Source organism: Micromys minutus (assembly GCF_963924665.1).
Source record: "Micromys minutus genome assembly, chromosome: 22".
Lineage (NCBI taxonomy): Eukaryota > Metazoa > Chordata > Mammalia > Rodentia > Muridae > Micromys > Micromys minutus.
In genome coordinates, this window is record NC_137957.1 from 11,541,011 (window position 1) to 11,554,842 (window position 13,832).

A 13,832-nucleotide genomic window follows, 5' to 3' on the forward strand; every position below is an offset into this window, starting at 1 on the left:
GGGCCCCTGAAAGGCCTGCTAACCTCTGCTCTTAGATCACACAGTCTAAAACAGCAGTTAGGAGTAAATACAACATGGATCAGACCGTAGAATGGCCGCAGGGATGTATGTGACAGTCTCACAGCAAGAAACAAGACAAAGTCACTTAATAGGAAGCAAAGCAGTGTGAATCTATAGATGCCGTGATGCACTTGATTCAACCGTAAGAAGCAGCTTATTACGAAGCCAGTATATGCCGGGCAGTGACGACACAGCTCTCTAATCCCAGCACTTGGGAGGCAAAAGCAGGTGGATCTCTGAGTTGGAGGCCAGTCCCTCAGAGGGGAGGCGCTAGCCATGTGGCGGTTTGGGAGTGGCCCAGCCACTGGGCTGTTTAAGGCTGCATGCGCGTGTCTTTCATTCCGGAACCCAGAACACTGGGTGGTGTAGCATCCGCCCGGTTGATTAGAGGGGAGATCCACTGTCTGCTTCAACAAATATTCACTTACTAGGGAAGCTGTACCGGGGGCTCGTTGACACAGATCCTCTGGGTTAGTTGGCAACTCCTCAGACTCCTCAAATAGCTTCCTACCTACTGGAGCCTCTACACCTTTCCAAGTCACCACGGGTTAAAGGAGCTCTTCCTGGACACGCTCCCCGTGATAAAGTGCTGCATTCCCTCCCATCGAACAGAACGTTTATTAGGATGCGATGCTGTTCTCCTGCATACAGAGAGAAAACTCGGGGCTGCCGCTTACAAGGCTGATGCTCTGTCACCACCTCAAGATTTTACGTTGCTCTCTTTGGAGGAGATCCTTTAAGACGAGTTTTCATCGTCTATCACTCTGCGGATGCTTTACTATGTGTATGTGTGTGGTGCGTGCACATAAGTATCTAGGTGAACAAGCCTGTGCTCGCTCATGGAGAGTCCAGGAAGGATAGGCAATGCCTTCTTCTGTCTCGCCCTGAGACGGGGCACTCACTAGAGAGAACTGTTTACTGGGGAGTGAACTCTGGGGAATCTACCTGTTTCCAGCCACCAATGCTGGGCCTATAGGCGTGTGTAGTCATGTCTAGAATTTTAAGCAGGCGATGAGGACTTGAATGAACTTAGGTTGTGAAGTTGAAGGGCATTTGACAGTCCTAACCTACTGAACACTATAGCAAAGCAACACAGACACTGTGGAGTCTCTACTGAGAGCCACAGTGGTTTTATGGCTGCCTGGGAGTCGGGGCTTATTGTTGCTACTGCCCAGAATCATGGGAGAGCAATCTCTAGCTTAGAGAAAGACAGAAATTAATAATTCAGACTGGATGTAGTCTGTGCCTGTAATCCTAGGACATGAGGCTGAGGCAGGGGGATGACATGTTTCAGGCAAGCTTGCTCTATATATTGGCACTCCATCTCACAACAGAATTTAAGATCGGCGGTATGGCTTTTATGGGCTGTGTCACTGTTTCCTAGCCATCAACAAAGGACTGTCTGGGCATTGGTGAAAGCTTCCCCAAGCCTCTCCACATTAATCATCCAACAGCTCTCAGCTGTTGTCTCACTGTGTCTCAGCTCAGAGTCGAGGTCATAGCTCTCAGTGTGTCCTGTGTCTCATGAGAACACCATGGATACATTTCTCATATCACCCCAAAGCTTAGCCTTTGCAGCCGGCTCTACAGCTAGACGGCCAACTCCCACTTCAGGAATGTGGCTAAACAAGTCTGGTTTCTGCCCAGCCCACTCTTTCCACAAGACCAGTTTGATCCAAAGAAGATTAATTAATGGCTCCTTCCCCAGGAGGAGTTTACCCCCAACACCTTTGGTATGATAGGGTCAGAAGCACCACCCTAGAATACAAGCACACTCAGAAGATGGCAGAAACACCAACTCTCTCTTTCTCTCCCTTGACCCTTCTCCCCTGTAGCAGGCCATAGTTTTCCATCACAGAGGTACCCTCCCCCATCCACCATGAAGGCACTGTCCTCTATCGACCATGAAGGAACAGCTTCCCGAAGAGAGATGTACCACAGCAGAAGGTGAATAAACAAACCTTCCAAGCTAGTGAGATGCATCGGTGGTCAGAGGACCTGATGCGCAGGCCTGACAATTTTGAGTTCAATCCTTGGATCCCACAAGAGGCAGAAGAGCACTGACCTCTGACCTCCACACAAGCCTGCACTCTCACACTCAAAATAGAACACATGCATCATCTTGACTCTTTTTTTAAAAAAAAGTTAGAAGTCTTGTTAATCTTTTCTGGTATCATCCCATTAGATGATCAACCTCCATGATTGATACTCTTTAAAAAAAACGTTTTTCTTATTTACTTTATGTGTATGTGAGGGCGCCTGTATGAACACACCTCATATGTGTGCTTGGTGTTCAAAGAGTCCAGAAGAGGGTGTTAGCTAGAACTGAAATCACAGGCAGCTGTGAGATACTCAGGGTAGATACTGGGCACAGAACCTGAACTTCTCCAAGTGCAACAAGTGATCTTAATCACTGAGCCTCTCCAGCCCCAAATGTCTACTTTTTATCAGACCTGGGCATAATAATAGGCATCTGCATGTTTCTTTGAATCTTTATTTTCTTTATGGGACATTCCATATGTGTAAGTAATGTCCGTATTGGATCCATTTCTGTCTTATCTCTTGTCAATCTGTCTTTCAACGTGAGGGTCTTGCTATGACCCTCGTAAAGGGGTAGCCGAAAAAATCATCCGGACTTCACATGTGTCTACTCATTTATGCTTACACATGCTTTCATCTGTAAAATAGTCCAAATCTGTCCATGTTAAAATGTGCGTGGGGAAGCATCTTGGTTCTGAGGGGACTTTATATTTAATCCCACATTGGTATTCCTGCCACACCTTTGGATTTCGCTATTGCTATGATGACAACATTATGATGACTATTCTGTCTCTTTTGGTAATTGCCACAGCACCCACAGCACGATGCCTTTCCTGTCATAACCATGTCTGCTGTGCAGTTATGAGCAGCCATCCACACCTGTACCACCTCCTTATCACTCGCTGCTCTTCAAAGTCATCGCTTAAGTCTTAGCGGTCAACGGTCCCAACAGAACTTTGCTCACTCAGGTTGCACTGAGCAGATCGTCTGGAGTTAATTGTGCTAAACCAATGCAGCTCAAAGAACAGAGGAAAAAAATGGCTGCTTAAGGGACAACAAGGTGCTAAAACGAGACAGAAAACCCACAACGTGTTAAAAAAAAAAAAAAAGAAAAGAAAAGAAAAGAAAGAAAAATCATCTTCTGGATTTAAGAGGAGGGGGCTTCTGCTTGTAGTGTCTCATTTCTTACAGCACCGGGAAACTTAACATCTGCAGCTTACTTTGCTTCCTGATGCTTTGAGAAAACACACTACCAAAACCAGCTTGGAGCAGAAAGGGCTTATATTTTCATGCCATAGTCCATCCTTGAGGGCAAGAACTCAGGCAGAAACTTGAAGCAGAAACCACCACGGAGGAGCACTGCTTTCTTATATAAGCCAGGGCCACCTGCCCAGGGTGGACCCTCCCACATCAATCATTAATCAAGACAATGCTGGTGGATGTAACTCCTCAGTTGGAGGGCCCTCTTCCCAGGGGGCACTAGTTTGTGTCAAGTTGACAAAAACTAACTCACAGGTCTCACAGGTATCATGTGTAAGTATGTGTGTCCAAAGCCATCCACATATTACAAAAAATGTTATTTGAGCACTTCTTTTAAAACTTATATGTTAGTGAACATTCCTACCACTGGACACAGATTATGTTCTTAGACCTTTGGGTGTGATGGGTAAATGTTCTTCTGCCCCTGACCCATACCCTTTGCCCAGGATGCTTCATTAAAGACAAAACAACGGAAGTCTCTAAAAACGATGACTTTTTAGGAGAAACCAAAGGTTTACATGAGGTTTCATAGCATTTAAAGAGCTCCACTGAGACTTGTTTTAATGATTTTAGGGAAAGTAAGAGTCATTGGGAAGGGCCTGGCTTCCATGAGGGGATGAGGAAGCCTGCAAATTCTTGAGAGGCCAGCAGGGAGGGAGTCATTTCTTTGGCAAATGCACAGAGGCCAAACAAGTTGGGAATTTGGAAACTTTCTCCAGCTTGTCCAGCACTCAAGTGTTATGACTGGAATGGTTTCATTTGTATTGGCCTGATTCAATGGAGGGATGGTTTACACCAGCACTTTGGAGTCTAGTGTTCCACAAGTGATTTCTTTCTAAATATCAATTTTACTCAAAGGATCAAAATTTAAAAATCTGTAAAATGTGGGAGAGTTTGGATTGCTTCAAGCAACGAAATGGAATGACTCCCTGGCTCTTAAGTTGTAAGAATCATGAATAATGTTGGCGAGGTTCTCTCCACCGCCCATACCTGGGCAGTGCATAAACATGCATACCTTACTATAGTTTTTTTCCTCCGAGACACATTTCATAGGGATGCTAACTTGTAAAGCTGGATGTGGTGACCCATACCTTTAGTTTCAGAACTCAGGAGGCAAAGGCTGGTGGATCTCTGAGTTGGAGGCCATCCTGGTCTCCACTGTGAGTTCCTGGATGACCAGGGCTAAACAGAGCAACCCTGTCTCCATAAAACAGCAGCTACAAACAAATCAAAAATGTGGACCAAACCCAAGGTGAGATCAAACATGTAGGACCCATGTCCACCTACAAAGTATAGGGACATACTTTCCTGAACAATATGCATTTGTCGGATATGCTGAATATATTGCATATCTTTCTTTTTTGATGAAACATCATCATTTAAATATATGCATACTAGGAATATACATGTAGCATCCACACAGGTCAGGACATTGTACCGAGAGATGCCTTCATGGGCTGAGCACAGCTCTGAGAACGTTGGCAGGGTAGGAAAATGGAAGCCAGAACAGACAACCCAAATCCCAGGGAGGTGAACCAGGACTGGTTACAGGAGCAGAGCAATGACAGTGAGGTTATACTCAATATTTTACACACACACACACACGCACACACATGCACATACACACACACGCACACACACAAATGCTCAATACTCAACACCAGACTCCCACTGGATAGACAATGGGTCTTGAGGTTACTCAAAGCCACCTGCTAGAAAGAAAATACACACTATACATACTTTCTTTTCCTCTGCTTTAGAATAAAAAGATTTTTTTTTTTTTTTTTTTTTTTTTTTTTTTTTTTTTTTTTGCTACTTTGTGGTCAGGTTTGGGTGGGGGATATCCAGAGGAAGGCATTTACACAAGAATCACACCACTCCATCAAAAGTCAGGTTATCAGTCAAAGTACAGAGGCCCTGTTGCCTGGAGCTCACAAGGTGGGGGAGATGGAAGAATGTTTTTGCCAGAAAAATGACCATTACATCCAGAGACTGAAGGGATGTGGTATTTCCATGGTGGAGAAAGGAGATGGGGGGAGGGAGGGAAAGAAGAAGGGGAGCAGACAGACAGACAGACAGACACAGACTGGCTCTGAAAGGTTCTCAAGAGCTGTGCAGGAAAGAGCTCCAGCACCAGTGCAGGCCACATATACAGAGTAAAGAGGGGGCAGGAATGTGGCTTCCTGAGGGATACTGAGAAGCTCCTCCTTAAGAAGCATATACATGAATAAAAGACACAGTTACCCAAAGCGTTTCATGGGGTATAGCGTATATGTAAAGGACTTATATATTGACAGGTGGATACTTTTCACAAACTGAACAGACCTATGTACCTAAGCACTTAGAAGAGACCATTCCCAGCCCCTTAAGAACAGCCTCCCCTATAATTCCAACTCCATACAATCCCTGTGGCTTCCTGAGGGAAACACCATTTCACCTTCTGGACTGAATTTGCCTATTTTCAAACTTACATCTGTGTGTCCGATGTGCACATGTGTATGTGGGGGTGTTGTGTGTGCACCTGTGCGTGTATGTGTGCCTATGCATACGTGCACAGAGGCTGAGGACCGTGACCAGTGTCCCGTTTTATTCCCACTCTTTCCCTCATTCCTCTGAGATAGGGCTTTAGGTCCTGGCTTTCAAGTGTTTCTCATAGTTTATGTAAGAATATCCTGCCCTCTGACCCAACCATAGCTCCCAGGAAGCTCACAGCTTTCTCAAACAGGCTCCCACAGTTCAGAAAGGGAATGGCTTTTTCCACACTACCTCTGTGGGAAAAGGAGAGGCCTTCTTCCTAAGACACAACACCAGGTGTATTCTCTTGCTGGATTTGTTAACTGTAAACACCACCTCCTATCTTGCTTGCTTTGATAATAAAAGTTCACACTACTCCTGAGCTCACAGTTCACACTACTCCTGAGCTCACAGTTCACACTATTCCTGAGCTCACAATTCACAGTATGCCTGAGCTCACAGTTCACACTACGCCTGAGCTCACATGCTTGGAGTCTCTCCTCGGGTCTGAGAGACTCAGATTCACTGGTGGGAATGACTTGACGTCAAACCTACACCTAGACTGGCTGTCACCAAATGCCAGCAACCCTCCAGTTTCTGTCCCCCACAGCCCTGGGGTCACTAATGCACACGAAACCACACCTAGCTTTTTAGATGGGTTCTAGAGATCTGAATTCAGATCCTCAAGTTTGCTCTAGTAAGCGCTCTAACCCATTTTGTACTTTCTTGTATCCCCTTGGTCACAAGTTAAATCTGAGGACACAGGTTTAATCCCTAGCGCTGGGCAGGATGGGGGAGGGGGGGCAGGGGGAAGTCTTTGAGATCTACCTACTACACTGCTTTCATTTTTAGTGCCATGCTGTGTTCCAGGCTTGGATCCTCCACCATTACTGGATCTTTCCCTTTTCTGTGGGCAGCTGCAGGTACCAGTTCCGAGTACAATACTTGTGACGAGTGACAAACAACACTTGATACAGTCTAATGTTTCCGTGAGCATTTGCACACAAATCTCTGAGGCAGACACCTAAGAATGCAGCTGCAGGGCTGTGGTGCTCTCTGCCTCAGTTGCCGAAAGATGTTTAAGTTTCCATTCCCATCCGTAGGATGCAGGGAGTCAAAACACTCACGTATCAAATCGGATGGCAGATTCCACCACTGGTATTGTTCTGGTAACTCTAACTACAGCTTTGAGATTAATTAAAACAAAACAAACAAAAACCCAAACAAACATAAACAAAAAACAAAACCATATTCAGTCCTCTCAGAATTTGAAAGGCATAATTTCACTGGCTACTAGAAATCTTTTGTTTCCATAAAAACAAATACCCATTGAGTGATTTCTCTTTTTCTTGTTCATAAAGGGGTGTACTGCTTGATTGTCAACTTGACACAGCTGGAGTTATGACAGAGAAAGGAGCCTCAGCTAAGAAAATGCCTCCATGAGATCCAGCTATAAGGCATTTTCTCAACTAGTGATCAAGGGGGGAGGGCCCAGCCCATTGTGGGTGGAGCCATCCCTGGGCTGGTTGACCTGGGTTCTATAAGAGATCAGGCTGAGCAAGCCAGGGGAAGCAAGCCAGTAAGTAACATCCCTCCATGGCCTCTGCATCAGCTCCTGCTTCCTGACCTGCTTGAGTTCCTGTCCTGACTTCCTTTGGTGATGAACAGCAATGTGGAAGTGTAAGCTGAAGAAACCCTTTCTTCCCCAACTTGCTTCTTGGTCATGATGTTTGTATAGGAATAGAAACCCTGGCTAAGACAAGGGGAAATTTCTCATCAGGTTAGAAGTCGTACAGTTCAAGACGATTAGGCGATTTATTATGAGAGAAACTCTAAGGTAACTAAGCTCAGTGAGTAATGTCAGTCACGGCCCTGGCCAGTGCTGACAGGCACACTGTAGTTGAATAAAATGTCTCTCCCAGAGCCAAGGCTGTCTGCCTTATTTGCAGACTAGAAACAGAATGTTTTGGTTTGGGAGGAGCAGATTGGGAAAAGTGTAAAATAGCTGATTTCACATTTAATATGTATGTATTAGATTATTTCATGAGGAAGTCTTACCGGTACTTTATTCTTAAAAGATCTCAAACTGGCTAGGAATGGTGCACACACCTTTACTCTCAGCTCTGGGGAGGCAGAGGTAGGCAGATCCTGGTCTGCATAGTGATTTCCAGGACAGCCAGGGCTACAAAGGGAAACCCTGTCTCAAACAAACAAACAAACATCTCAAAATGAGGCTGGGGAGTTGATTCAGTGTTTTGGGGGGTTGGGGGAGGAGTGGAAGGAAAGCATTTGCCACATAAGTTTGAGGACCTGAGGCTCACATAAAATAGCAGAACTCAATAGGAGCGTCTGAGGTCCCAGCTCTCCTGCAGGGAGATGGCAGAGATGGCAGAATCCCTGGAAGTTCAAGGGCTCACATTTGCAGTGGAAAGGCGACAGAGAGATACCCCGCCTCAAGGCGGAAGGAAGGTGAGAACTGAGCTCTGCCATTTTCTGACTTGCACACGTGACGTGGGCAGCCGTGACACATGTGGGACTGCGCTCACATCTCAATTGGACAAGAACCATGTTTGAATATGTCAGTTATGACAGGACTGAGAACTGATAAAAATCTGCTTGGCACATGTGGATTTCAAGAAAGGATGACGCTTCCACGTTCTCCCCGGAACCTATAGAAAATATGAAAAGCCAGGCTTTTAGCCTGTCACTGGCTAATGAGAAAACCCGAAAGTCACATGTAACTTTATGAGACAGAGTTAAATTGCCAAGGACTTTGGAATTACTGTGGTGTCCTCCACGCTCCCCAAATTCATAAGCTCTGCTATGGCACAATCTGAGAGAGAAGACTCTGTAACAGCAGCAGTAACCAGCTCCGTGCCACAGGGTCACTAGCTCAAATCACTTTCTGTCAAGGTGAAGTGGAACACCAGCTCTCTTCATTCAGAACTTCCCTTCGGAGCCTCCTGTCTGAAAAGCAGGCTTAAGGAGTGTTTCTGTGAAGGTAACTGTTGAGCATGAAAAATCTCAGCAGACTCAGAGGCACGACGCTAGTCTCTGGAAGCCTTCCTCTGCCCAGTACCGGAGGGTGACAGGCACATGGGAGCAGGCTGGAGAAGGGGTGGTTGTAAGATACCGCAGCCACCTCAGAGGATGCTGGACCCGTGCATCACGCGCATATCTGAAGCTCACTTTCATCTTGTCTGCACATTGCCCTCGACGAAGAACAGCTGCAGGCATGGGGCTGAGGGGGGACAGGAGCTCGTTATTTGAAGGTTTGCTGAGAGCAGCGCATCTTGATGTGATCAAATCCGAGTTTATAAAGATGTCTAGGGAGAGTGGAGGGGGAGGTCTCCTGAGGGTGATTCATCTCTAGCTGCCACTGGAAGCAGAGGCTGGATGATTTTCTAGAGGCACCTGATTCTGCTGAGAAACATCCAGCCGGCAGACCCCTCGCCTAAAGACCAACCCACAAACAAACAAAAGCTCCTTCCAAACCGTGTAAACCCGCTATTGAAGAAGGAAGTTCATCCACGCCTGTAGGCTCATCGGGTCTCCCTGGCCTGCTCTATTAGTCACCTCACCAGAGAGCCTGTGAAACAAAGTCCACGTTACCTCAGAGCCGTGAGAAGAGCCCCTGAGGTCACGATGCAGGACCAAAGGAACCTCGCATGCCTGCCACATCCATCAAGCAGATCGTACCATTTGCTTCCAGCCCTGTAATCCCCAGGCATCCGGATTGCACATACCAAGAGCATTCCTCTCTTCCATCACAACGGCTGGTGCACAAAGGGCTCCAACCACCACCCCCACTCCTCAAAGCTCATTACCCGCTTCTCCAAGCCAGACAGCCTTGGGACTGCACACAGCTACTCAAAGCAAGCAGCTAAGGGCCTTGACGTCCTGCTAATTCCATCATAAATATTTATCCTTCACACAATATGAACATAGGATTTGATTTGTCCTAAGAGCGAGGAAGGTGCTTGCTTTTTCATCTCTGGGTGAGACCCTGTGAGGGAAGGAAACTCCAACGTGCACTGCCCCAACCGTTCATGATGAGATCGGGTGAATGGATGTCCAAAATTTATCAGCAGAAGCACGTGCGATTCAAACCATAAGGTGGCTCACCGTACTGAGCCTCTCTGGCTCACAAATGGCAGGTCGAAATCAGTTTTTTGACTCAGTGACAGCATAAATCACATCCGTACAACAGTTTCAGTTTTTACTTCCAGTAGCAAAGGCAAAACAATTGAAATAGCCACTCTTCCTTATGTCACAAACATACTGCTGGCCACTTTTCCGGTGTGGATTTATTTATTTTTTGAGACAGGGTCTGATTCTGTAGCCCAGGCTGGCCCCCATTTAGCAGAGATTTTCTTTCCTCTGTGCCCAGAGTGCTGGGATTAGAGACCTAGGCCGCCACAGTCAGCTGTGGGCTATACAGGCAAATATATACGTCCTAGGCGGCTGAAGTTTGGCAAGGTTTAGCTACAATGTTTGAAAAATTAGATACATCAGGCTGCATTTTGCCTTATGAAGAACCTTGATGTTTTCTGCTGCCAAGGGGTTGTTCTCCGTTTCTATTTCAGAACAAGTCTGGGAGGACTGAGGCTGCACAGCTCTTGATTAGGTTGGGCTGAGTGAAGGCTACGCCATTCTCCAGTGAGCTTTCTCTCATACCTGATAATATTTTCAAAACTTTACATATCAACCTCCTAATTCTAAGAATCTATTTTATCATACAGGCTTCACATGTTACTTTGCACATATTTTAACCTCAAATGCTTTGCGATAAACAGTTGATCTGCACGAGTAGTATGCTTGGCGCAGATCATTTCGGAGCACATATTCCTAAACTTGAAGGGATAACAGGCTGGGCCAATGGGGTCACTTAGATTCTGAGTGTGCCCACTCCTCATGTCTGGGGGAAAAGTTACAAACTAAAAAAAATCTATCAGCTTTGGGTGTATAGATTAAGAAGATGGTGCTCTCTTTTTTTAATAAATTGAGTGATAGGCCGTTTTGTGGACTGATTTCCCTAACGGTCAAGACAGACTCCAAAATATCCCTTCAGCCCAGCAACATCAGGAGTGGGTGTTAAATAAAGCGGGGGAAATGGCTTCTCTCAAGTCAGTAGGATTTTTCTTTAGAATGAATTTTTATATATGTTCAGATTTCATAACTTGGAGCCAAATCCCTCCGTGATGGTATAGAGAGGCAAGGCTGTGTGTGTGTGTGTGTGTGTGTGTGTGTGAGCTGAGAGAGAGAGAGAGAGAGAGAGAGAGAGAGAGAGAGAGAGAGAGAGAGAGAGAGAGACTATAGCTTAAGGATAGGGCAGAGAGGCTTCCAAGAAGGTCTTTGTCATATAAGGCTTCCCCACCCCAAATGTCTAGCTAAGCAGCAGGAGGACTTTCACTAAACAGGGAAACCGCCAGGGCCTTCATCCCAGACGTCACAGCCTCTGTCTCGTGAGAAATCATTTCTGTTGTTTATAAGGCTGCTCCTTCATAACCTTTTGTCTTAACAGCCCAGACAGACTAAGACATATTTGAAGGAACAAGGCCTGGTTTTATCAATCAAGAGCTGAGGACTGGATAACTCAAAGAAACTTTGCATATCATTTTGTTTAATCCCTACAAGGTCTGCGGAGATTTTTCTATCCCCATAATTGATAACTGTCCATCCACGACTTGCCTTGTGGGACTCAGAGAGTCACATGCATCTTAGTCTTATTGTCTCCAAAGAACATCAGCTATTCCATCTTCCCTTAAAGCTGAGCATCCACATTTATGTTTTAATCAAGTATATTATTTAAAAAATTTAAAGCGTAAGAAATTAACTTTTGATTATTTGTTGCCTCCTGTAGGAGGTGGATTTCCGTGGGGGACGTGGAGGGACAGAGAGGCTAAGAGTGGAGCAGAGACAAAGGACACAAATGCCTCATGCCCTGCTGCCATTGCATGGAGGACAGGGGAAGGCTCTGACCCCCGCTGGCCCAGAACTCCTTCATGCACACCCCATCCAAGTCAGCTCAGTGCCCGTGGCCAGGCTGAAATCTGCAATGGGGTGACTAAGTAAGAACCTGCCTTCTAGAACTCAACAGGGAGAGGAAGCTAGAGATCTGGAAAAAAACAAAACAAAAACCAGTAAGAATAATATCCTGAAAGCCACACTGCAGGCCACCAAGTACTGCTGTACCAGCATTGGAGGTCTACTCCCTGGGAAGATTAGAAGACACTTCCCAGAAGTGTTTCGTGTGTTGGCATCAGAAAGGATGACGGGAGGGGCATTCTTCTGACAGGCAGAAAGAGCTGTCTAAACAGAGTACATTTTAAAGGGTGGAGCTGGTGGTGTGAGCTGACAAGGAACGCTAGGGTGGGAGGTGGGGGAGTGGGGGATGGGGGATTGTTGGTAGGAGCAAAACAGACTGGTATTGCAAAGGTGGGCGGGGCTCTAAGTCGGCCGGTGGGTCTGGCTGCATTCTTTACACGTAAGGCAGCTCAAAGCTTTAGGTAGGTCTACGCTAAGATCATTGTTATGGCCTTGGGTGACAGAGAGAGCCATTGGGGCAAGCCATTATAAACTCTACTGGGAATGACCTTTGTATCTCAGAGGCCTTTGGTGACCCTCCTGTCTGGTGCTACCTTTACATGTGACAAATCAAGGTCTAGAAAGGTCAGAAGATCTGCGGTGCAAGCGAGCCATTCAGGGAACAGCAGAGCTGGGACTGAAGGCAAGCTTCTTGAAAGTCAGGTCCCACTACTGGTAGCTTCAAGAACATTCTACCACAAACCCCAGAAAGCAGCATTAGAAATCAGGACTACGCCTCCAGCCCACTTCTTGGTGAGGGGCTATGATGGTGACTTGGTCAACTTGATGGGCTTTAGAATCACGTGGAGACAAACCAATGGGCATGTCTGCCAGGGACTTTGTAGATTGGGGCTGACTGAGGTGGGAAGACAAAATAAATTGTGGACAGTGACCCAAGCACGAATGTTCACCCTTTTCTGCTTCCTGACTGTGGATGTACTGTGACCGGTCGCCTCAAGTGATCACGCCTGTGACTTCCCACCATGCCGGAAACGTGAGCCAAGCTAAGTCCTGGCTTCAGCAAGTTTCTTTTGTTGGAATATTTTGGTATATGTAACAACAAAATAAGCAATTTCTACATACGCAAGGATGTGGAGGGAAGTCTGAGGCTGGCCTGGGCTAAACCAACAATCATCCCAAGAAAACACAGATTGGGTAAAAGACAGAGTGCTCATTTTATGCTGTTCAGCATTCCTGCTATCACATGCTAGTGGCCAGGCAAATAGTACTGATGATGTTGTTGAGCTTTTTGTGTGTTTGTTGGTTGTTTTTTTTTTTTTTTTTTTTTTTTTTTTTTTTTTTGTGACACAAGGATTCTCTGTGTAGCACTGGCTGTCCTAGAACTCACTATGTAGAGCAGGCTGGCCTCGAACCTCACTGCTTGCCATGTTGTGGAATTATAGCCTATAGCTCTCATCGAGGCATCGAATGAAAGTCCAGGGCTACTCTCTAAACCAACAAGAGGAATGTAATCCCATTACTGCGGGAAAATGACCAGTAGCAAAGGCACCTGCCGCCTAGGTGGATCACCTGAGTTCAACCTCTGGAACCCAGACTGGAGGAAAGAGCTGACTTTCACAAGTTGTCCCCTGACCCCCTCTACCTCACTCCCCCATTCTCTCACCTCTCTCTCTCCCCCTCTGGAGTGCACACGCATACCCACACATGTTCGCGAATGCACACACACACACACACACACACACACACAAGAATGCTTGATAAAAAACTCCAACAACCTACACTGCTGAGACACATAGAAAAGAACTTGTGAGCAGGGTGGACCTGTCCGTTTGTAGACTAGGAGGATAAACTGCTGGAGTTTTACTAACTTGATCCTGTCAGGAAAGCATTTTCTGCACAGATCCTATACT

General features: G+C 46.1%; 1 protein-coding gene across 1 annotated transcript in view; it reads right to left on the reverse strand.

Moving 5' to 3' along the window:
- The window catches only part of PPM1H (protein phosphatase, Mg2+/Mn2+ dependent 1H), a 233,462-nt gene that overhangs the window by 59,619 nt on the left and 160,011 nt on the right, over positions 1-13,832 (reverse strand). The gene's annotated exons all lie outside the window — the stretch shown is intronic.